General features: G+C 44.6%; 1 protein-coding gene across 4 annotated transcripts in view; it reads left to right on the top strand.

The window, feature by feature from the left end:
* LOC126184525 (uncharacterized) overlaps positions 1 to 25,348 on the top strand; it is a 922,262-nt gene that overhangs the window by 232,564 nt on the left and 664,350 nt on the right. The gene's annotated exons all lie outside the window — the stretch shown is intronic.

Raw genomic sequence — 25,348 nt, 5'->3', positions numbered from 1 at the left:
AGAGTAGAGCACTATCGTACGTAACGATTGTTGAAAGAGTTCTGGATATAGCATCGTGAATGTTACACGGGACAGGGTACTTGTAACGTGAAAAGAGATCTGATCTTAAACAGAATGTCACTTTACATTGGTCAGCCTCGGAGGTTCATGGCGACCGTAATACACTACTGGCCATTAAAATTGCTACACCAAGAAGAAATGCAGATGATAAACGGGTATTCATTGGACAAATATATTATACTAGAACTGATATGTGATTACATTTTCACGCAATTTGGGTGCATAGATCCTGAGAAATCATTACCCAGAACAACCACCTCTGGCTGTAATAACGGCCTTGATACGCCTGGACACTGAGTCAAACAGAGATTGGATGGCGTGTACAGGTACAGCTGCCCATGCAGCTTCAACACGATACCACAGTTCATCAAGAGTAGTGAGTGACTGGCGTATTGTGACGAGCCAGTTGCTCGGCCACCATTGACCAGACGTTTTCAAATGGTGAGAGATCTGGAGAATGTGCTGGCCAGAGCAGCAGTCGAACATTTTCTGTATCCAGAAGGACCCATACAGGACCTGCAACATGCGGTCGTGCATTATCCTGCTGAAATGTAGGGTTTCGCAGGGATCGAATGAAGGGAGAGCCACGGGTCGTAACACATCTGAAATGTAGCGTCCACTCTTCAAAGTGCCGTCAATGCGACCAAGAGGTGACAGAGATGTGTAACCAGTGGCACCCCATACCATCACGCCGATCGCTAGTATGGCGATGACGAATACTCGCTTCCAATGTGCGTTCACCGCAATGTCACCAAACACAGATGCGACCATCATGATGCTGTAAACAGAACCTGGATTCATCCGAAAAGCGACGTTTTGCCATTCGTGCACCCAGGTTCATCGTTGAGTACACCATCGCAGGCGCTCCTGTCTGTGATGCAGCGTTAAGGGTAACAGCCATGGACTCCGACCTGATAGTCCATGCTGCTGAAAACGTACGCGAACGCTTCGTGCAGATGGTTGTTGTCTTGCAAAGTTCCCCATCTGTTGACTCAGGGATCGAGACGTGGCTGCACGATCCGTTACAGCCATACGGAAAGATGCCTGTCATCTCGACTGCTAGTTATACGAGGCCGTTGGGATCCAGCACGGCGTTCCGTATTACCCTGCTGAACCCACCGATTCCATATTCTGCTAACAGTCATTGGATCTCGGCCAACGCGAGCAGCAAAGTCGCGATACGATAAACCGCAATCGCGATAGCCTACAATCCGACCTTTATCAAAGTCGGAAACGTGATGGTACGCATTTCTCCTCCTTACACGAGACATCACAACAACGTTACACCAGGCAACGCCGGTCGACTGCTGTTTATGTATGAGAAATCGGTTGGAAACTTTCCTCATGTCAGCACGTTGTAGGTGTCGCCAGCGGCGCCAGTGTGAATGCCCTGAAAAACTAATCATTTGTTCACTCCTGGAAATGGAAAAAAGAACACATTGACACCGGTGTGTCAGACCCACCATACTTGCTCCGGACACTGCGAGAGGGCTGTACAAGCAATGATCACACGCACGGCACAGCGGACACACCAGGAACCGCGGTGTTGGCCGTCGAATGGCGCTAGCTGCGCAGCATTTGTGCACCGCCGCCGTCAGTGTCAGCCAGTTTGCCGTGGCATACGGAGCTCCATCGCAGTCTTTAACACTGGTAGCATGCCGCGACAGCGTGGACGTGAACCGTATGTGCAGTTGACGGACTTTGAGCAAGGGCGTATAGTGGGCATGCGGGAGGCCGGGTGGACGTACCGCCGAATTGCTCAACACGTGGGGCGTGAGGTCTCCACAGTACATCGATGTTGTCGCCAGTGGTCGGCGGAAGGTGCACGTGCCCGTCGACCTGGGACCGGACCGCAGCGACGCACGGATGCACGCCAAGACCGTAGGATCCTACGCAGTGCCGTAGGGGACCGCACCGCCACTTCCCAGCAAATTAGGGACACTGTTGCTCCTGGGGTATCGGCGAGGACCATTCGCAACCGTCTCCATGAAACTGGGCTACGGTCCCGCACACCGTTAGGCCGTCTTCCGCTCACGCCCCAACATCGTGCAGCCCGCCTCCAGTGGTGTCGCGACAGGCGTGAATGGAGGGACGAATGGAGACGTGTCGTCTTCAGCGATGAGAGTCGCTTCTGCCTTGGTGCCAATGATGGCCGTATGCGTGTTTGGCGCCGTGCAGGTGAGCGCCACAATCAGGACTGCATACGACCGAGGCACACAGGGCCAACACCCGGCATCATGGTGTGGGGAGCGATCTCCTACACTGGCCGTACACCACTGGTGATCGTCGAGGGGACACTGAATAGTGCACGGTACATCCAAACCGTCATCGAACCCATCGTTCTACCATTCCTAGACCGGCAAGGGAACTTGCTGTTCCAACAGGACAATGCACGTCCGCATGTATCCCGTGCCACCCATCGTGCTCTAGAAGGTGTAAGTCAACTACCCTGGCCAGCAAGATCTCCGGATCTGTCCCCCATTGAGCATGTTTGGGACTGGATGAAGCGTCGTCTCACGTGGTCTGCACGTCCAGCACGAACGCTGGTCCAACTGAGGCGCCAGGTGGAAATGGCATGGCAAGCCGTTCCACAGGACTACATCCAGCATCTCTACGATCGTCTCCATGGGAGAATAGCAGCCTGCATTGCTGCGAAAGGTGGATATACACTGTACTAGTGCCGACATTGTGCATGCTCTGTTGCCTGTGTCTATGTGCCTGTGGTTCTGTCAGTGTGATCATGTGATGTATCTGACCCCAGGAATGTGTCAATAAAGTTTCCCCTTCCTGGGACAATGAATTCACGGTGTTCTTATTTCAATTTCCAGGAGTGTATATCACAGCATCTTCTTCCTGTCGGTTAAATTTCGCGTCTGTAGCACGTCATCTTCGTGGTGTAGCAATTTTAATGGCCAGTAGTGTATGTAAACTTGTTAAAGCAGTTTGCATTATGTTAAGAGAGGCTCCCAGTTCCGTCCTATAAATAAGAGGACGTACTTGAAGATACAGTTAAATATATTGGAATACAACGATGTAGGTCTTGTTCTTACCCGTGTTTTAGGAGTTGAGAGGACAGTTTATGCAAGACTGGGAAGTTCGATAACGGTAATAAACCGCCACCCATTATGAAGTGTGGTGAACACGGTGAGCACTGCTTCTCACCTTTGACGCAAAGGTGGGAAGAGTAATCTTCACAAATGGAACCGAGGACCCAACTGCGATAAGTTTCCCGAGGAATCTTGCCAAACGTGGCATGGATTCCAAATTCAGGGAACGCCCTCCCAACAGCATTTGCGTTATACTATTTCCTTTCAGCATGCGCTCCACCATCTGGCTGCACTTGCTCTTGGGCGACCTTGGTATGGTGTGAGACCACCTCCTGTGTTGCTCCTAAGCGAATTTATAGTTTTGCGACACTGTGTGACATTTGCTACGTTGTGCTTTTAATGAGCAGCTTCCTCTAGTGTTCTACATTAGACTGCCGGCCGGTGTGGCCGAGCGGTTCTAGGCGCTTCAGCCTGGAACCGCGCGACGGGTACGGTCGCAGGTTCGAATCCTGCCTCGGGCATGGATGTGTGTGATGTCCTTAGGTTAGTTAGGTTTAAGTAGTTCTGAGTTCTAGGGGAATGATGACCTCAGATGTTAAGTCCTATAGTGCTCAGAGCCATTTGAATCTACATTAGACTACTCGTGCTAGATTCCGCGTTTGACAGTGGTACTTCGGCACCACACTGTCGTTACTGGTTTTGCAGGGAACTGTAGGGCTGAAGGAGGATTACTGAAGATCTGCAATACGTGAGCAGTGTCGTCGTGTTTAGTCAAATGATTTGTCTCTTGGTGACCCGACAGGCCTCTGTTCTCCCTACGGTAATACTAAGCTGCTGACCACGAAGGTGTCGCACTCGATTGTCTCGTTTCCTCCCGCCGGGTGCATCATAACGTCTGTACACATTCACTAATCGTTTTGACCCATGTAGATAATACCTCTTAACAGTCGTAATATTGTTCCGCACTTCAGCCACTCTACATGGGATAGAGTGCTGTGTGTCATTTCAAAGAAAATTATCATTCATGAAAGTCCAAAAGTAATGTTCAAATGTGTGTGTGAATTCCTAAGGGACCAAACTGCTGAGGTCATCGGTTCATGGACTTACACACTACTTACACCAACTTACGCTAAGGACAACACACACACCCATGCCCGAGGGAGGACTCGAACTTCGGCGGGAAGGGCCGCGTTATTCGTGGCGTGGCGTCTCTAACCGCAGCGGCTGTCCAAAAGAAATTTAGGCCTTAGCGAAAATGAAATTCTCATTTCTGTTAACAATTCCAGCACACATTATGTACAACATCTCAAAATACTTCCTCACTGTTTATCATTTGTTTTGCCTGGTATTCTGGAACGAGTTATGACTACTTTGTTCGAGCATATAATGAGAATATTTGCCTTGCCTCGAGAAATTGGCAGTCGTCTATTTAATGCCGTGCATCAGACCGAATATTTGTTGGTTGAATAAGCTACCGCAATGTTTCCCAGTTTCGTCGCTATGGATAAGTCATGTGACTTCTGTTACGTCATGTAATTAGATTTTCGAATTAGCGCTGTCAAGGAAGACACAGCAATTTCTTTCTCCGTAGACGTCGATGTTTTTTATTTTTATTTTACACGTCTAGTTCCGTAGGACCAAATTGAGGAGCTAATCTCCAAGGTCAAGGAACGTGTCAATGCATGTAATTACAATGTAAAAGTAATAACAGATAAAATAAAATGTTTATGAATCCAAAAATAGCCATAAAGTTAAGTAAACGCAAACAATATAACATAGGATTCAGCTTAATTTTTCAAGGAACTCCTCGACAGAATTGGAGGAGTGACCCATGAGGAAACTCTTCAGTTTCGATTTGAAAGCGCGTGGATTACTGCTAACGTGTTTGAATTCTTATGGTAGCTTATTGAAAATGGATGCAGCAGTGTACTGCACACCTTTCTGCACAAAAGTCAAGGAAGTGCGATACAAATACAGATTGAATTTCTGCCTAGTATTAACTGAGTGAAAGCTGCTAATTCTTGGGAGTAAGCTGATATTGTTAACAAGAAACGACAGTAAAGAATATATGTATTGAGAGCTCATTGTTAGAATACCCAGACTCGTGAACAGAGGTCGACAAGAGTTTCCCGAACTTACACCACGGCCGCGTGGAGTGACCGCGCGGTTTGGGGCGCCATGTCACGGACTGCGCGGCCCCTCCCGCCGGAGGTTCGAGTCCTCCCTTGGGCGTGTGTGTGTGTGTGTGTGTGTGTGTGTGTGTGTGTGTGTGTGTGTGTGTGTGTGTGTGCGTGTGTGTGTGTGTGTGTGTGTGTGTTGTCCTTAGCATAGCTTAGTTTAAGTAGTGTGTAAGTCTAGGGACCGATGACCTAAGCAGTTTGGTCCCTTAGGATTTCACGAACATTTGAACTTACACCGCTTATTGCTCTAACTGTCCAATGAAAATAAGCAGACTAATTTTCGTGTCGAACGATCACTTACTTCAGATACCGTTCGAATAGAAAAATGGCAGCATTAAATCTTTGAGCAAGATCCTGGACATGGAATTTCCATGACAGTTTACTGTTTATCTGAGCACGTAGAAAATTGAACTGTTCAGTTTCACTAATCATATGCCCATTCTGTGAAATTAAAACTTCGAGTTTTGTTGAATTGTGTATTAGAAACGGTAAAAACTGAGTCGGTAACGAAACAGACTGGAAACAAAACTGAGGTGCATTGTACCAATTGGGACGACAGTTGGGGAGGCTGTTGGCTTAGTGTCAGTGTGAATAATCTGGACCGCCCAGTATCTCTTCCTTGACATCACTATTGCTTTCTTTTCTTTTTTTTCCAGCACGTGCAACAGGTTAATTTTTTTTTTTACATCAAAATGGTTGTGTGCTTTAGTTTTGCCACTCCTGCATTTACTCAAAATCCTCTCTCCGTGTGCTGGCAGCAGTTCTGTCATGATCACTTGACAATTTCCTTCGTTCCACATGCATTTATGTTGCTTCCTGTTTAAATGTTACGAGCACCTTACTCAGATAAATACAGTTTTTTTATTTACTTTAAGTTTTCGTTTGGAACTGCATTAATTTCAGAGATCTGTCATGTACTACGTGTATTCATATGAATTATAAGCACTAATTGACTTATCGTTAAACGTTATTCTGACGTTCACTTTGTTTATCAATTTGACTTAGTCCAATTGTTTCCTGTTGGCAGAGTGATAACATAAACTACCTTCGTTCCGCTAATCACAAGAAGTCGATTTTATGTATATCCTACGGTAATTATTGAGCACAAACACGCACTGTTACTGTTTGTCTTGTAAGTATCTTTATTTTGTTTCTTTATAGCTAACCACTATCAAACTCAGCTATTCTCGAAGCTTGGTACGAATCGGTCCGTGCCTACCACAATATTTTCTTCTTTTCATCGAATTGTAATTGTCTCATAGTGATCGTCTTGGCTTTTGCGACCAGTGGGAAAGTAGCACATTGTGAAGCCGATAACCGCGGGCAGAGTGGCTACCGCGGAGTCTGCGCGGTGCGGCGCTTCCTGAGGCAGTAATTGCCCGTGGCACTGCAGCTGATGGTCGCGGGTGAGCGAGCGGTCGGAAGGAGACCGGATGTCGGCAGCTGCGCCAGCTAGCCCGTCCGCCTACCCGCTTTGCCTTGGAATTACAGCGCGGCCAGAGGTTACCTAACTGTAAGAAAGGGAGAGTGCGATAATTGCAGATTCACCCCTACGCCTACCACAGAATAGCTGGTTCTTGATAACGAGGTTACTACTCTCAGTGTGGCGGCCTGACCTCATAATTCTTCATGAGGGAGACACAGAAGAAAGATCGAAACCGGTTTCGGATTTAACAGTTCGGTGTCATGTTTCAGTGACTCGTGACATTAGAGACCTGCATATTTTCAACGTCATTTCTGGGGAGATTCAGGTTTCTACTTATTAGGGTCTTTCAAAATCAAGACCAAGAAATAAAATACAGGTTTCTAACCAAATGACTCCAAAGTTTTAGCGGTATGTTAGTTTATTGAAGTAAACCCGAACGAGAACAATTTTATGCTACTCATGGTATGATCTCTGAAAGGTGAGCATATTTATGTAACACATTTTTGTTATCTATGCTAGGTTGTGGTGCTAGGAAGATAAAACTAAAGAGATTCGAACCCTCACGGAGGCATAGCGGCAATCACACATCTCGTGAATTGTTCGCGACTGGAAGATGAAAGGGGAGGGGAGTGACTGGTAACAAAGTACACCCCGCCACACACAGCAAGGTGGCTTGTGGAGTGTGGGTGTAGAGGAATTACCTATGACGAAAAGTTTGCCGTTAATCGGCTTGTTGAGTATAGGTGTAGATACAAACTGCGTTGTCTGAATCGAATGGAGAACACCCTAACCCAATTTGGCCTTCCAGAATACCGGGAGGAGGAGGAATTAGGTCGAAGCTGGTGGAGACAAATTGGATATGTAGCATGTGTTATTCAGAAACTGCAGGCTATGGGCGACGACCTTGTTCTGGAATGTGGCTGCTTCAGTGGCACCAAAACGTAGTTCGATTGGCAGTCGTGGTACCTGCGCGCTCGTACGTCTTCCGCTTGTTGCCAGGAAAAGCCTATGTGAATAGTCATCTTTCCAGCGTGCTAGCCAGGATAAATTCGATTTTAGGCAATATGATGGAGAACTTCGTATTGTAACTGAGATTCTAGCTAGCAAGTTAATAAAAATCGTCTCGTGGTAATATTCGCTCTTCTGTTATATCCTATACGAATGCAGACTGATATGACAAAAGTCATGGGATACCTCCTAATATCGTGTCGAACTTCCTTGGGTCCGGCGTGGTGGAGCAGTTCGACGTGGCATGAATTTAACGAGTCACTGGATGCCCTCCGCAGAAATACTGGGTCATACTGCCTCTATAACTATCCATAATTGCGAAGGTGGTGTCAGTGCTGGATTTTTTGCTCGAACTGACCTTTTGATTATGTCCTATGGGATCATACGTCAGGCCAAATCAGGGGGCCAAATCACTCGCTCGAATTGTCCAGAATATTCTTCAAACCAATCAGGAACATGAAGTAAAATAATGGCCGCCAAGGTCTCCAAGTAGCCGAACATATGCATTTCCAGTTAATGATCGGTTCAGTTGGACCAGAGGAACCAGTTCAGTCCATGTAAACACAGCCCATTCCATTATGGAGTAATCACCAACTTGGCAATGCTTTGTTGATAACTTGAGTCCATGGCTTCATGGGGTCTGTGCCACACTCGAACCCTACAATCAGCTCTTACCATCTGAAATATGGAGTCATCTGACCAGCCCACGGTTTTTTAGTCGTCTAGGCCTAGGGTCCAACCGATATGGTCACGAGTCCAGGACAGGCCCTGCACACGATGTCGTGCTGTTAGCAAATGTATTCGCGTATGTCGTCTCCTGCAATAGCCCTTTAACACCATATTTCGCCACACTATCCTAACGGATACGTTCGTCGCACGTCCTAAAATGATTTCTGCGGTTATTTCTCTTAGTGGTGCTTGTCTGTTAGGACTGACAGCTGTACGCAAACGACGCTACTCTGTCGTCAACTACCGAGCGAGGTGGCGCAGTGGTTAGCTCACTGGACTCGCATTCGGGAGGACGACGGTTCAATCCCGCGTCCGGCCATCCTGATTTAGGTTTTCCGTGATTTCCCTGAATCACTCCATCACTCCAGGCAAATGCCGGGATGGTTCCTCTGAAAGGGCACGGCCGACTTCCTTCCCCATCCTTCCCTACTTCGATGAGACCGATGACCACGCTGTCTGGTCTCCTTCCCCAAACAACCAACCAACCAACCAATCTGTCGTCAACTGAAGGCTGTCGGCCACTGCTTTTTCCGTGGTGAAAGGTAATTTGGTATTCGCGGCACACTCTCGACACTGTGGATCACAGAAACTTGAATTCCCTAACGATTTCCGAAGTGGAATATCCCATGCGTCTAGCTCCAACTACCATTCCGCGTTCAAAGTCGGTCAGTTCCCGTCTTGTGGCTATAATCACGTCGCAAACGGTTCCACGCGAATCACGTGAGCACGAATGACAGGTGAGCCAATACACTGCCCATCTTGTTCTTGAGTACGCGATACTACCGCCAACTGTATATGTGCATATCGCTATCGCATGGATTGTGTCACCTCAACGTATAAGCATTGAGAATAATCCACATTAAACAAAACTAGTCGGAAATGTCTTGGATAGGATGGGAGAAAATACAGTGAATATTTGATAAAGTAGCAATTGAAAAGGATAACAGTATGAATAACATTAAGCAGAAACGTATGTTGGGTTGGCATTACATTTCATGAGTCAAAATGGGAGATTGCACTATGACTAACAGAGAGAAAATTGTCCAAGCATTCTAGGATTTCTTTAAATATTTGTGTAGTGCAAGAGATGGATAAAAAAGACAATCAGTGGGTAATGAAAAGAATGATCAGAAAGGCAGTATTGAGTCGCCGGGAGATAAGTGAGCTTGTTTGTTTATTTCACAAACAGGACACGCTATAAATCACGTATCTAGCTGTATAGAAGGCGCATCTGTTCATAAAAAGAAAATAAATGACTTTCCGGAAGCAGTGGCACTTAAGGTGTATAGTCATTCGAGCTACGAAAATAGCAAAGGCGCCTGGTGGTGGTGATTCAGTAGAAATGGTTAAATATAGAGACGAAGTAATACAAACCAAACTTTAAATTTCTGCAGAGCAGTTAACTAAAACTGAAGCAGTGCTGTAACTACTGTACTTCTTAAGAAAACGGACAGGCAAAATGTAATAAAAATGAACTATTGACCTGTCAGCCTGGTACAAGGTATTCGCCTAAATTCTCAATGCCGCATAGAAGCAGAGATTTTAATGAACCAAAGAGACGAACTCACATATAAAAAGGGATATAGCGCAATGAACTATTTGCAAGTCATGACTGAAATCAGGGAAGAGACAATTGAGTATGAATTATCACTTGTCTGGGGTTCGTAGATGGGGGAGGTTCAACAAAATGTCTGTTAATAATCCTTGTGAAACAGGACATTTCTGCTTCGAAATATGTTACATACTGGAGAATCCGTAAGTCATTTCTGCAACAACTTCCGTTAAATCTCATCAGGATAATGGGAAATTTAGAATTAAAAGGAAAGGATATTTCGTTTCTCAAAAGTATTGTCAGTATACCTAGCGAAAGCTTTTGAATTATTAGACAGGGAAAACTGAAGCAGTTAATCGAGCGTACCTGCACTATCTGCATTTTCCTGGTGACACTGTATTTTTGCTTTTAATGATGATAAACTTCAACAAAAAATGGAAGACTTTGAGCAATTAAAAAATTATTAAACCGTAACAGTGAAGTTATAAAACCTGTTGGTGAGATTCCCATTTAGAGCAGTTTAAGACAATCGATGTCTGATCAGCATAAAAGTGAGAGAAAAATGTCATGCAGTGTGTGTGGTAAGCTAAATCCGGTTCTCACAACGAAGCTTCCAGCACGTGTGAAAGTTGACAGTCCGTATGTATTACGGTATCAAATTTAACTTACGGTAGTGAGTCATGGTATTAGAATGAGAGAAGCATTCAAAAACTGATGGCTATTTGACGAGCAATTGAAGGATGCATGTTGAGAATTCTTTACGTGACAGAAAAAATAAAGAACGGAAAGGAACAGGACTGGATTGAAAGGTGTAATTATGAACGTACAATTACTGAAACTGAAGTTGTGAATGTGTGAATGGACGGTCCATGGATTAACGAACTTCTTTACAGGATTTCAAGAGGTAAGAAGTGACCGAGACGACGGCATAATGGCATCAAAGCCTTAGGACCTAAAGTGATCAAAATGAAAACTGCAGTGCATGGGAAAGTCTAGGTACGGTCTTTATCCAGTGGTACATGTCAAATAACTGCTGCCGTTGCTGCTAGACGACGACGACGATGATGATATGGTAGTCGAACTACCATAAGTAAAACTGTCAACCCTTAGATGGTTATGAACACACGAATACTTTGTTGCCACGGCCCTGTTGGAGGTGGCGTGACCTTGCTTTCGTCCGATATGAAAACAAGCTCGCTCAACTTTTAATAGAGGACTCTGCAGTTTAACGTGAAGTTAAAGCCACAATTCAAATTGTCATGGAACGTGCTCAGAGGCGAACTCACGTTAATCTCAGAAAAAAGAAAAAAAAAAAAGGAATTCGTAAACCGGCTAGAGACTGATCCCGAACCTTTGGATTCGTAGCTTGAGACACGCAGACCTTAAACCTGCACTATTTGTTCGTGAGAACATTTAAACGTAAGTTTCAGTCGCAATCAAGCATCGAAATTCCTAACTACATTCACATTAGCTCATCGATAATACTACCACTACACCCATATTCGCATTGCTGTTGACAGTCTTGAGTATGTTTTCGTAGGCTGTTGCTACTCACACATACAGATAACAACTTGTAACTTGAAAAATGCTGGGAACGACTGCTCCAAGAGTTGAAATCTGTAATGGCACTGTATTTACTTGCATATGAACACTAATTTTATAAATTTCCATGTTTCTTACCAGGGTGGCGCATTCTGTTTTTACAGTCCATACAGATCAGTTTTACGTGTACCAGTTATCGGTAACATAACTGATTTAAGCTGATTTTACCCATTTGCACGTTTCCATGTTTGTTCTTCACATTTCGTTTTTAATTGTTGGTTGTTGAGTCCCCATTTGTCGTTGCAGTTCATCCGTATACCAGAAAGCTCTGTCATAAAAAATCTTTCAGTGGGAAATATTAGCATCCTATGAACATAAAAACTACCAAAAACAGTTATCGGCACTATAAATATCATTGTACACTGTTGGCTGGTGAAAAGAATTGGAACTTTACTCGTTATAAGTTCATTACTAAAAGTAATACGGGAATAATCATAACAGACGAGGAAGGTGATAAAGATTGCCTCTGCTATCACCTTATCTTGAGGATTCTTAGTCGACACTGAGAACCAGTGAGGAACACTATCTGGTAAATGTTGCACTCTAGGCTGATTTTATTCGAGTGAGGCAATCATGAGAGCGAACATTAGTTTGGTTACTACAGTCTTTATTGGTTCGGTCCAATAGGAAGTGATTCAGCTTGTAGCTTCTAATCTGTGTATCGCCATTTCCAGGGAGACTTGAGGCGTCTCTAGAGTTTAACGGAGAGTTTTAATCACGCTGTAGCATCGCATTATTCACACGAAGCGTTGCCAAGAGTGAAACACTTAAGTGCCTGGTTCCTAAACATAGTTCCGTGTTGACTGTTTTTCTACCATATCAAGTTGTATTGCTTTCGTCTTTTCCAAGTTATTTTCTCATTGATTCCATTTATTCCTTTTTAGATAAAGGAACTCAGCCTGCAACGTTTCGGGAGAGTTAAGACTTCCTTCGTTTTCGAACTGCAATAATTAGCGTTCCCATTCTATCAACATATGATTACACTGTAATCTGCAGGATACGGATTGGTTGAAGCTGCTAGACCTCACGAATGGTTTCGTAGATTTAAACTTACTACACTGTTGTTTAGAGAGTGTGGACATTTTACTTGTCACCGATTCGTCAGTTATCAATTAAATATTTATCTTTGAGAGCTGTGTGCTGCATCTCGCTTCTGCACGAACGCTAAATGTGGTGCATTGTCATTGGCATCACCGAATCTTTGGAATGATACAGTCCACTGACTAAGAGCGTTGCTCGCGCTTTTGTTTTTCCTTGCTCCCACACTTACGGGCGTGCGTTCCTGTTCACTGGCTGTAAGAAGGCTGCCATCAAAAGCGATGTCAGAGTCGGCGTCGGGAGTGTTACGTCACGACGCGTGTCGCTGTCTGGCGGACCGCCGACCGTTAGGCGAGCCCGCGCGGGAAAAGTGCGCGCCAACCGGTCTGAACGCCTTGCGTTTGCTTCTGCAGATTTAAGGCCACCTGTAGTAAGAGTTTAAACTGCGCTCCACGCTGCATTCAACCTGCTTTCTTCGCGGATGTCGATTGCAGACTACCTACTTCTCGGTCAAACGAGTTTCCTGCATGGTGTCGTTACTTATGTGGCTTAGCTTCTGAATGTGACAGCACGCGTATGTATAGTCCGGCCTGTGCCAATGTTGAATTTTCACTCAGATTTATTTCCCGGTGGAAGGGACAGGGGTTCAGGTAAACCGTACCTTTTAACACTCGAATAACTGGAAAGAGGAGGTTGACGCCAGTGAATGACGATGCCCCTAATGCCATCTGACATCGTTGTTCATTTAGGTGGAGGATATGATTTATGCTCATGCAACTGAGGGGGCACAAGTAATCATTTGCAGCAAGCGGAATCACTGTCAACTGTTGTAATATCGGTTAAGCCAAATGAGATTTGCAGCATGGGGCGCGGTCGTATGGAAACAAACTGGTCGTATTTGATAATCGATTCACTTTCATCCGTTAGGAGCCACTTGGGATCTGCTTTTATTGATGGGCGTCTGATGACATAACAAGAGTAGATGGGTGAATAAATCCGTTCAAGTGTGACTCTCAGGCTGTATCTGTCTGACAGGAAGAGAGAATGAATTGAGACGTTGCGCCTCAGTGGTGACGGTGATGGGCTGCACAGGGAACACACGACATACATGCGCTCAAGTCGGCCAGGGAGCACTGATCAACGCATTGACTAAAAGATCATCATGACCACCGAGTGAACGAACGGCAACCGCCAATGTAGTCACTAAAGAAAACAATCTTCAGGAGGTCAGATAAAGCTCAGTAAAGAGAACGACTCGGCGGAAGAATAAATGAAAAAACGTAAAACAGTTAGTATCCTTCACACATCGGGGGAAACAGAATCTCCAGTATATTTAAAAGCGACAGAGAATGCAATATCAGCAGTCTTTCGCGCGTTCATGAAGCACGCCGGCTAATGAATGCTGTCCGTCGCAAAGATTGTATCTAGTGGTTTCCGGAGGAAGTTAAATGGAGAAGTTAATTTAAGGCTACGCTAAGCTTCAGTTAGACGTTTTAGGGGAAGGTGACGTACTGTTAATATCAGTAGATACGCAGTTTAAGTATATACTCAATTTCGTGTTCGTCCTAGATACTCAGCAAACACAGCTAGTATATTATGGTACTGAAGACAACTATTAGCTGCATATTTAGATGATGTTAGGGTCAGGGTGCAATTTGTGCTTTTACCAGTGGGGGGGATGTCTTAGGGGGTTAGTAGAATTATATATGTTACTAGCTTGGACCCTGGCGTTACGCATGGTTAAACAGCTATTTGTAAATAGATGTTAATGCCTAAACTCACTATTGACGCGCATGCACTATCAGAAAAGCCATCCCTTGTTATATCTTTAAAAGTACATTATAGGTAAAGCTTATTTACAAAATCATCTACATACGGGTACAGATATACGAGAGGAATTCCAAAAGTAGAGACACATTTGTGAAAAGTTGTACTTCTTCTGATGATAGAAAACTGAAACATATTAATAGTATTAATAGTAAGACTTATTAAAAACTTTCATTGTTCGGCTCCACAAGTTTAAATTATATGTAAAGTTTTATTCCAGTGCGTGGGAAATAAACATCCCAGGTTGGGATGCATAAACTAAAACCAGAGGAGGGGATGGTCTGATGCAGAGCGGGGGAAATCCCCTCCATCCCCCCCTGCAAATCGCACACTGGTTAGGGTTAAATTAGGGCACTCTTTCTATCAGTGATGTCGCCAATAGTGTGCCTAATCATGGTTTGATTACCTCGAAGCATTGATGTTTTGGGCGGATGACGCGCATTCACAAGCGACGAAGTTAAAACAGCACCGTGTGCACGGTTATACCCTCTGCACAAACTTCCTCGATCTGAGGACCACAGCGCGTGTGGGACATACCGGGAAGGCCTCACCTCCAGCACGACCCCGACCCCGATAACAACCACCGTGCAGCTACGCCAAGGTACCCAGCGCACAGTACCGTACCTTAAATAGCCGCCTCCTTTACGACACATTACATGCCACATGCGTTTATGTGTGAGCATGCCAACTGGTGATGGTCGTTGTGTGGTTATGTGCTCTGTGCGTGTTTTATCTTTCCTGAAGTACTGTGTCTTATTTCATGTTGTGGTCAATATCATATACAGTAATTTCATTTTCATCCCATTTACACCAACGTATGTGGCACGTCGTGTATGTTACGTAACGTTTTAACAGTCTATATATTATGAGCCAGAAATATTTGACTCTGTGAGGGCAAAGCACTTGCCCCAACCCATCTATTAGTCGAAATAGTTACTGAAAAGGAAAATGTGCAAGCACTACGGGTGCCCTCGCATATATTCTGTACTCCTGGAAATTTTATCAAGTGGGCCGTAACGGTCACGGAACCGTTGTGAGCGGGTGAGGTCGCTAGGTTATCACGAGCTGTCAGGAGATACGAGCGTGGCATCGACCTCCTGAACTAGAAAGGCTTTTACGTATTCACGGGTCGCTAAAAAGAACGGTTCCGTGGAGGTACTCGTCGAGATTGTGCTGTTTTGCTGACGAAGACAGAAAAGGATATACTGACAATCTTAAACATCGTTTTCTTTATACCATCGTATTCATTTCCTATTTTACTGATTTTTCTCAAGACGTCGTGTCTTCAAAAGATGCAAATAAAGTTCCTTTAAATTCTTCAATGCATGCTGTTTGTATCGCTCTGGTCAACGTTTCAATAAAAGATTCTACAAATTGCAAGGGAACACCAGTCTGTTTTTATGGGTGATTCTTATTGGGATCAGGTGTATAGAGAAGTAGAAAATGTGACAAAGAAAGTACTACGTGCTATTTTGTATGCATTTCCACTGTCCAGTTGGCAACTTATTATGTATTTATGCTGGGAGCCATTAGTGTGGTGCGAACCGAACAACTTGACGTATGCGTAACTTATTACACTGCGCCGAATACACTACGTGATCAGAAGTATCCAGACACACTCAAAAACATACGTTTTTCATGTAAGGTGCATTGTACTGCCACCTACTGCCAGGTACTCCATATCAGTGACCTCAGTAGGCATTACACATCGTGAGAGAGCAGAATGGAGCGCTCCACAGAACTGACGGATTTCGAACGTGGTCGGGTGATTGTGTGTCACTTGTGTCATATGTCTATACGTGAGATTTCCACACTCCTAAACATCCGTAGGTCCACTGTTTCCGATGTGATAGTGAAGTGGAAAGGTGGAGGGACATTTACAGCACAAAAGCGTACAGGCCGACCCCGTCTGTTGACTGACAGAGACCGCCGACAGTTGAAGAGGGTCGTAATGTGTAATAGGCACACATTTGTCCAGACCATCATAAATTCCAAACTGCATCAGGATCCACTGCAAGTACCATGACAGTTAGGCGGGAGGTGAGAAAACTTGGCTTTCATGGTCGAGCGGCTGCTCATAAGCCACACATCACGCCAATAAATGCCGAACGACTCGTCGCTTGGCGTAAGGAGCGTAAGTAAACATTGGACGTGGAAAAACTTTGTGTGGAGTGACGAAGCACGGTACACGATCCAATGGCAGAGTGGGTATGGCGAATGTCCGTTGAACGTGATTTGCCAGCGTGTGTAGTGCCAACAGTAAAATTCGGAGGCGGTGGTGTTATAGTGTGGTCGTGTTTTTCATGGACGGGCTTGCACCCGTTGTTGTTTTGCACGGAACTATCACAGCACAGGCCTACATTGATGTTTTAAGCACCTTCTTGCTTCCCACTGTTCAAGAGAATTTCGGGGATAGCGATTGCATTTTTCAACACGATCGAACACCTGTTCACAATACACGGCCTGTGGTGGAGTGGTCACACGACAATAACTTCCCTGTGATGGACAGGCCTGCACAGTGTCCTGACCTAAATCCTATAGAATACCTTTGGGATGTTTTGGAACGCTGACTTCGTGCCAGGCTTCACCGACCGACCTCGATACCTCTCTTCAGTGTAGCACTCCGTGAAGAATGGGCTGCCAGTCCCCAGGAAACCTTTTAGCACCTGATTGAACGTATGCCTGCGAGAGTGGAAGCTGTCATCAAGGCTAAGAGTGGGCCAACACCATATTGAATTCCAGCATTACCGATGGAGGTCGCCACGAACTAGTAAGTAATTTTCAGTCAGGTGTCCGGATTCTTTTGATCACATAGTGCGTATCGGAATGTATTCTACATCGCTGTCGCCTATTTGAGTGACTCAGAGTGTGAAGTATGAATAAATTACGAATATTTTGAAATGCATAGTATATCTGAGGAACTGCTGAGCGTTACTTTGGTGTTCTACGTAGTGGAATTAGCGTTTCCACGCGAGGAAAACTTCAACTCTACTGAATAAGGTTTGCGGTCTGTTCTTTGTAATAACAGCATCAATTGGAGAGTTGTCTGTGGAATTCAGAATTCACGTGGCGTGAAGACATGTCCGCAGTTGGAGAGTCAGAGGTGCAACTAAATTTCCATAGTAAACGACGAGTTGTTTGCTGTGTTCACACCTACGTTTGCGTTAGACGTACGCAGGGTAGGGGCCAGTCAAGGCCGCAGTGGGAACGGAAATGGCTGTCTGCCCGGGGCCACCTCACCGTTTTCCAGGGATTCTTTCGCTGGTTGCAGTGAAACGGGCCAGAAGACGTGTATTTAACAGCTTGTAGCGAGGTCATTAAACGACCCGCTAAGCCCAGTTTATAAGACCATTGTGCTTAAGAAAACTAAAATCTGTCAAATTTATACGCTATGGAAATGTCGAGAAATTCTCCTACTTTGCGGGGAGCGATTTACGTATCAGTCGAAAGTAAGTTCGAAATGTCGAAAAATTTATGTATTTTATAATATCCTGTAATATAAATACACAATATTATAAGTTCGTGAACTTCATACTGTTTTATTGTGATACATCTTCTAATTTGTAATTTATGGTTATATAATACCTGAAAATTTTTGGTTGGGTGGGTGGGGGAGTCTTACGAAACACTGTGTGAAAGTCAAATTTATCATGTAAACTTTCCCGAGAATTATGCAAATATATGGGATAGCCGACTATTTTTTTTACATAGAAAATAATTTTTTTCATTAACCTAAACAGTGACCTATAACTAGCAACTGCCGTTGCACGATATGATGAATTGTACTACATTTCAGTTAAGCTCTCTATGGTGGCGGAGAAACTCAGATCTAATTGAACCTTTAGTTGAATTAATAAGAGTACAAAAATAGAAAAAGCTGTAAATATTCACTCGCGGGATGCAATTTCTTGCCTATTTCTCAGCCAGGCCGCGTGAGTTTGGACGCAGTGTTGAATTGGCCTTGTGTTCATGAATCTGCTGTCGCTGGATATTCCAACCAGCGACTGTGAATGAAATGTGCGTGCGCCGCCTCGTCCCCCCCCCCCCCCCCCCCTCTCCAATACACACACACGAATGAGGAGAGAGAGAGAAGTAGTGATAGAAAAGCTACCTAGTTTCTCGCTTTATATTTGTCGCTGTTATTCTAAATGGATCCTTCGATGGCGTTAAGTTGGCGGGCTCCGAGATTAATGGGGGTGTCAAGTAGTTCTAGTGGCGTGTTTCTGTAGCCGGTAAAAGACTGGACTATTCTTCACTCTCACCTTCACCAAATGTATACGATGCTGACTTCAGGCTCATTGGCCAGATGGCCGTTAACAGCACAGATGTTTGAACTAATTATGACAGAATCAGCAACGGTCCTCATTCTGCTTTTTTTTCTGAGGTACTCATGGAGCTACAAGGCACGTATTGTATTGAGTATCCTGCTCCCTTGGGTTTTCCTGGTTTCTTTGCCTCTGTGGCTCTAGAGGTAAAGGCAAGCATCTTGCTCAGCGTACAGCAGACTACCAGTTTTCGCAGCCGTTGATGAACTGTAGACTGATACCCAAACTCAGAATTAAATAACAGTCCTTTTCAAATTGCCGTAATTAGGTCAAAACTCGTCTTGGTTAGATAATGGAATTTGAGCGAGGATCTTTCACTGGAATCAATATAATCATAAATATTGTTGTAAAGTATCGACATAGCGCCTATTGGTGCTTTTGAAAATCGCGTAGTCGCAAACATAGTTTTGTCATGTATAACATGTCGAAGGAAATTTACGACTGCATGAGTTCAATATCCTTAAACCTGATTTTTTTCTGTCCAACTGATATCTACATTGAGAATAACATCTTGAGATGAGAAGAATTATTATATTGTGTGACAAATATCTTCAGACTGCTTCCTGTAACGATGTTAATGGACACTATAAACCCCTCCCCCCCCTCCTCTCTTCCAGGCAAATGCCGGGATGGTTCCTTTGAAAGGGCACGGCCGACTTCCTTCCCTAATCCGATGAGACCGATGACCTCGCAGTTTGGTCTCTTCCTCCAAACAACCCAACCCCCCTCCTCTCTCTCTCTCTCTCTCTCTCTCTCTCTCTCTCTCTCTCTCTCTGTGTGTGTGTGTGTGTGTGTGTGTGTGTGTGTGTGTGTGTGTAGATGGAGACACTTGTTTTAAGAAGTGCATAACAGAGTGTAATGTCAGTAAATGTTGCATAGAATGCAGAGTGGGAGTTCTCAGAGGAGAGAGAAGTATAAGTAGAGCTGCATGCTTCACACGAGCCCGTAGCTATTCCGCAAGCAGTACAGTTTCTCACGTCCCATGAAGGCTCAGTTCCTGTTAACTGTAGGATTACGCAGCAATTAGGAAACTGTGAGCCCGGAGCGACACGGGGATTACAGGTGCACTCGTTCGCACAGAGGCTGGCCGTAACCGTTACCACTCACTGAAGCAGCAAAGTCCAGGTTCCCACAGAGCGCCACTGCAGCTCTCAGCAGCGCTGCCGCTGTGGCCAGGCCTTTTATTATTGTTTGCCGAGTGGCACGTACAGGGTGTTTCAAAACTGACCGGTATATTTGAAACGGCAATAAAAACTAAACGAGCAGCGATAGAAATACACCGTTTGTTGCAATATGCTTGGGACAACAGTACATTTTCAGGCGGACAAACTTTCGAAACTACAGTAGTTACAATTTTCAACAACAGATGGCGCTGCAAGTGATGTGAAAGATATAGAAGACAACGCAGTCTGTGGGTGCGCCATTCTGTACGTCGTCTTTCTGCTGTAAGCGTGTGCTGTTCACAACGTGCAAGTGTGCTGTAGACAACATGGTTTATTCCTTAGAACAGAGGATTTTTCTGGTGTTGGAATTCCACCGCCTAGAACACAGTGTTGTTGCAACAAGACGAAGTTTTCAACGGAGGTTTAATGTAACCAAAGGACCGAAAAGCGATACAATAAAGTATCTGTTTGAAAAATTTCAACGGACTGGGAACGTGACGGATGAACGTGCTGGAAAGGTAGGGCGACCGCGTACGGCAACCACAGAGGGCAACGCGCAGCTAGTGCAGCAGATGATCCAACAGCGCCTTCGGGTTTCCGTTCGCCGTGTTGCAGCTGCGGTCCAAATGACGCCAACGTCCACGTATCGTCTCGTGCGCCAGAGTTTACACCTCTATCCATACAAAATTCAAACGCGGCAACCCCTCAGCGCCGCTACCATTGCTGCACGAGAGACGTTCGCTAACGATATAGTGCACAGGATTGATGATGGCGATATGCATGTGGGCAGCATTTGGTTTACTGACGAAACTTTTTACCTGGACGGCTTCGTCAATAAACAGAACTGGCGTATATGGGGAACCGAAAAGCCCCATGTTGCAGTCCCATCGTCCCTGCATCCTCAAAAAGTACTGGTCTGGGCCGCCATTTCTTCCAAAGGAATCATTGGCCCATTTTTCAGATCCGAAACGATTACTGCATCACGCTGTCTGGACATTCTTCGTGAATTTGTGGCGGTACGAACTGCCTTAGACGACACTGCGAACACCTCGTGGTTTATGCAAGATGGTGCCCGGCCTCATCGCACGGCCGACGTCTTTAATTTCCTGAATGAATATTTCGATGATCGTGTGATTGCTTTGGGCTATCCGAAACATACAGGAGGCGGCGTGGATTGGCCTCCCTATTCGCCAGACATGAACCCCTGTGACTTCTTTCTGTGGGGACACTTGAAAGACCAGGTGTACCGCCAGAATCCAGAAACAATTGAACAGCTGAAGCAGTACATCTCATCTGCATGTGTAGCCATTCCGCCAGACACGTTGTCAAAGGTTTCGGGTAATTTCATTCAGAGACTACGCCATATTATTGCTACGCATGGTGGATATGTGGAAAATATCGTACTATAGAGTTTCCCAGATGGCAGCGCCATCTGTTGTTGAAAATTGTAACTACTGTAATTTCGAAAGTTTGTCTGCCTGAAAATGTACTGTTGTCCCAAGCATATTGCAACAAACGGTGTATTTCTATCGCTGCTCGTTTAGTTTTTATTGCCGTTTCAAATATACCGGTCATTTTTGAAACACCCTGTATCTCCGGGGACAGAAGTGGACAAAGGCCTAATTTCTCTGCATACAGCACGCTGGAATATTCCTGTCTGACTGAACGACCTGTAAGCGATCCTATAAGAAAACAACGGATGACGTACCAAGCGTAGAGCGATTCTGTTAACTTGTTGCATAATGCCGACATTCTTTAAAGGCACCGTTTTGTCAAACTGCTAATTTTCAGTAGATGGTGCCATCTTCCACAATGCGAAAATTGTTTCTAATGACGGTAATATTTTTATTTAAGGCAACATATGAAAATTATACATAAACATATACCTATCATATTGTAGAAAAAAATCATTGTTTCTATTTTCGTATAGATTATTAGACAGCGCTGAAAATATATCTATAATTTCGTTTCTTCCGTATACGTTTCGTAGAAAGTAAAACTGTCCTCAACCGGAAGATTGGTTTGAACACAGCAGTGCCCTTGCCTTCACCCTACCTTCGAATTATTTACCTAGTCAGTTATGAGCGTCCCTACAGTTTAACGTCGAATACGAACCACGATGCAACTTCGCATTTACACATAAAAAATCGTTGCCAGAGGAAAGAAGTGAAAAGTGAGAGGATAAAAATATCCCCAAAGCGACTGGTGGTCGAATCCCGGACCACTGGATGTGCACTCGAGCCGTTACCCACTGACGGCTCCTAGAATGAATATTAAATGTGATCTACCTCGGTGAACGGCATACACGCCAATCACTGGTTGTGTTCGGTACAATTCTAAAAATCAAACAGGCCTACAGTTCAGTTGGTGCTCTAAGAAACTGTGTTAAGAGCATCGTATAGTGCAACTTAATCACTTCAGTACCTTTGTGTGTCCTATGTTACATTTTCGTCTTGTTTGTTTCAGTATACTGCGGATGTAAAATTTGTTTTGTGTCCGAATCTGTCATTTGTTAAGCGTGTGCAACTTCGTGCCAGGGTACGACTTTAGTTTAAAGTATACTCTGAATTGTCAAAACAAACTGTAATTTGTGCTCAGAAGACTGTTCAATACATAGGGTTGGATACATGTCAGGCACTTCTTATGCAGGTTTAAGGAAACTATTCAGGAAGCCAAAAATGAATGATAAATGGATGTGAGTAGTGTGCTCTAGATCGTAGCAGTGTGTTTTAGGAAGGACAAAGATTCTGTGGCAGCGATAGTGAGGATCACATCAGACGGCGTGCTGTTGACTGATTTTAAATTACAACCACAGGCTAGACGTAGAGTACATTGCAAAACATTAAGAGCCAGGTGCCTTTGAGGCATTAAATGTTTTGTAATGCATGCGTATTCGTGTTGACAACAGGATGTTGTTTCTGCGAACTCTTGCTTCAGTTGCTACTACAATAATAGTCACAACGGCTTTAGAAGACGTGATGGCGTCATTTTCCAGGGTGCACCTTATGACATATTTGCATTACTTCATTTACTTTCGATACGTCTCTGCTAACTCTCGCGATCTGTGCCCGCTGGGCAACGTAGAGCGTTAACTGAATGCTTTCCAGGCGGAGAAGTAGCCACGCACGTTTAAGTACCCACAATAGATTAACGTCCTTTAGTGTGTCGCGCCCGCCTTTGTGATTGTTAGACTACTGCACGCTGGTTTGGGCGATTGATGGAATGGGACCTAATTTGAAGATAGGATTCACAATGTACTGTTTTTAGAATTATACACGAAGATTTCCCAAGTGAGTTTACCGATCTTAGATTCTGGCGAGTTTGGTTTCAGAATGTGCAGCAGATGTAGGAACCGTCAGAACCTACGATGAGTGAAACTGAAACGAAGAAGGGTAGTAGGAGTAATCCATCGAACTACAGACCTATATCATTGACGTCGGTTTGCAGTAGGGTTTTGGAGCATATATTATATTCAAACATTATGAATCACCTCGAAAGGAACGATCTATTGATACGTAATCAGCATGGTTTCAGAAAACATAGTTCTTGTGCAACGCAGCTAGCTCTTTATTCGCACGAAGTAATGGCCGCTATCTACAGGGGATCTCAAGTTGATTCCGTATTTCTAGATTTCCGGAAAGCTTTTGACACCGTTCCTCACAAGCGACTTCTAATCAAGCTGCGGTCATATAGAGGGTATCGTCTCAGTTGTGCGACTGGATTCGTGATTTCCTGTCAGGAAGGTCACAGTTAGTAGTAATAAGACGGCAAATCATAGAGTAAAATTGAAGTGAAATTACAGTGAAATGAACACCCTTAGCTGCTTACAGGCGTTGACATATGTCAACGAAGATAGATGAAAATGTGTGCCCCGACCAGGACTCGAACCCGGGATTTCCTGCTTACATGGCAGACGCTCTATCCATCTCAGCCACTGATGACACAGAGGATAGCGCGACTGCAGGGATTTATCTCTGGCACGCCTCCCGCGAAACCCACATTCTCAACGTATTGTCCCGCACTACATTCGTAGTGCCCCTGCCCATTATACTCATTACTCGAGGCGCGTTGCCGTGTAAGCAGGAGATCCCGGGTTCGAGTCCCTGTCAGGGCACACATTTTCATATGACCCCGTTGACGTATGTCAACGCCTGTAAGCAGCTAAGGGTGTTAATTTCATTGTAATTTTATTCTAATGAGCTGCTTGGTCACCGATGGTATCTGTTCTTTCGGACATGCCATCTTAGTAAATAAAATTGAAGTGGTATCAGGTGTTCCCCAGGGAAGCGTCATGGGACCTCTGCTGTTCCTGATCTATACAAATGACCTGGGTGACAATCTGAGCAGTTCTCTTAGGTTGTTCGCAAATGATGCTGTAATTTACCGTCTAGTAAGGCTAGTAAGGTCATCCGAAGACCAGTATCAGCTGCAAAGCGATTTAGAAAAGATTGCTGTATGGTGTGGCAGGTGGCAGTTGACGCTAAATAACGAAAAGTGTGAGGTGATCCACATGAGTTCGAAAAGAAATCCGTTGGAATTCGATTACTCGATAAATAGTACAATTCTCAAGGCTGTCAATTCAACTAAGTACCTGGGTGTTAAAATTACGAACAACTTCAGTTGGAAAGACCACATAGATAATATTGTGGGGAAGGCGAGCCAAAGGTTGCGTTTCATTGGCAGGACACTTAGAAGATGGAACAAGTGCACTAGAGAGACAGCTTACACTACACTCGTTCGTCCTCTGTTAGAATATTGCTGCGCGGTGTGGGATCCTTACCAGGTGGGATTGACGGAGGACATCGAAAGGGTGCAAAAAAGGGCAGCTCGTTTTGTATTATCACGTAATAGGGGAGAGAGAGTGGCAGATATGATACGCGAATTGGGATGGAAGTCATTAAAGCAAAGACGTTTTTCGTCGGGGCGAGATCTATTTACGAAACTGCAGTCACCAACTTTCTCATCTGAATGCGAAAATATTTTGTTGAGCCCAACCTACATAGGTAGGAATGAAGATCAAAATAAAATAAGAGGAATCAGAGCTCGAACAGAAAGGTTTAGGTGTTCGTTTTTCCCGCGCGCTGTTCGGGAGTGGAATGGTAGAGAGATAGTATGATTGTGGTTCGATGAACCCTCTGCCAAGCACTTAAATGTGAATTGCAGAGTAATCATGTAGATGTAGAACAACATAAGATAGTGACTTGGAAATAGCAGAAAAGGATTTAGCAACATTTAGTGTTCCAAAAGATGTTCTTGAGTGGTCTTCCGATAGAAACTGACAAGTTGTTTTGGTATGCATAGTAAGACAGACATCGCGAAATCAACATAGACACCCCAGGACTGCGTTACACGGCTTCCATTGTCGTGTCTATTATATTGATCTTTGAAATC

This window comes from Schistocerca cancellata, chromosome 4 (genome assembly GCF_023864275.1).
Source record: "Schistocerca cancellata isolate TAMUIC-IGC-003103 chromosome 4, iqSchCanc2.1, whole genome shotgun sequence".
Classification (NCBI taxonomy): Eukaryota; Metazoa; Arthropoda; class Insecta; order Orthoptera; family Acrididae; genus Schistocerca; species Schistocerca cancellata.
The sequence above is the reverse complement of the archived record's forward strand: the minus strand, read 5'-3'. Positions and strand labels throughout refer to the sequence as shown.